This window comes from Mya arenaria, chromosome 6 (assembly GCF_026914265.1).
Source record: "Mya arenaria isolate MELC-2E11 chromosome 6, ASM2691426v1".
Taxonomy (NCBI): Eukaryota; Metazoa; Mollusca; class Bivalvia; order Myida; family Myidae; genus Mya; species Mya arenaria.
Window position 1 is genome coordinate 20,442,047 of NC_069127.1, and position 378 is coordinate 20,442,424.

The window sequence follows — 378 nt, forward strand, 5'->3', positions numbered from 1 at the left end:
ACCGTGTAGTCTTGAATATGAGTGTAAGAAGCAATGGCAATAAACCGTGCAGTCTTGAATATGAGTGTACGAAGCAATGACAATAAACCGTGTAGTCTTGAATATGAGTGTATGAAGCAATGGCAATAAACCGTGCAGTCTTGAATATGAGTGTATGAAGCAATGGCAATAAACCGTGCAGTCTTGACTATGAGTGTATGAAGCAATGGCAATAAACCGTGCAGTCTTGAATATGAGTTTATGAAACAATGGCAATACACCATGCAGTCCTAAATATAAATGTATGTAGCAATGGCAATAAACCGTGCAGTCTTGAACGTGAGTGCATTGATAGGACAGACGTAACGACGTGTATAGTGGGTTTCTTAGAAAAAAAGA